The following is a 514-nucleotide window of genomic DNA, read 5'->3' on the forward strand; positions in this document are numbered from 1 at the left end:
GGATAATGACCTTTATGAACCTTATGAATATCGGGCTGTCACCGTTGCTGATTGCAATAAGTTTGTAACACATAAGTTCGTGCTTCATAGCCAGCTGGTTAAAGCTATAGTTATAGGTGACTCTTTGCATCCCATACAGACATGCACTTCTTTTCATTCTTGCCCTTATAGTTTTTTTTTCTGTGTAAGAGGGGTGTGGGAGTGGAGATGAGGAGGGATGTGGGGGTGGAGATGAGGAGGGAGAGGCGTGGGTGAGGAGGGAAGGGAAGAGGATGGAGAAAGAATTTTAAGTCTTCCTATCATTTCAAAATGCAAGGTGGTGTGGATTTGAACAAATAAATCATCAAATTATATTTGCTAATTGAATTTTGTTTCTCTTTTTCTCCAAAGTTTTTCTCCTAATAGTTCACGTAAATCTGAGAGGTCCAGATTGCACCCATTTAGTCCTCAGTTTTGGGAATTAGAAGCACCCTTTTTCATTAATGATATGTACACTTTTTTTTCCAGTTTTGCC

The sequence above is a fragment of the Apostichopus japonicus genome, chromosome 11, assembly GCF_037975245.1.
Source record: "Apostichopus japonicus isolate 1M-3 chromosome 11, ASM3797524v1, whole genome shotgun sequence".
NCBI classification, from domain to species: domain Eukaryota; kingdom Metazoa; phylum Echinodermata; class Holothuroidea; order Aspidochirotida; family Stichopodidae; genus Apostichopus; species Apostichopus japonicus.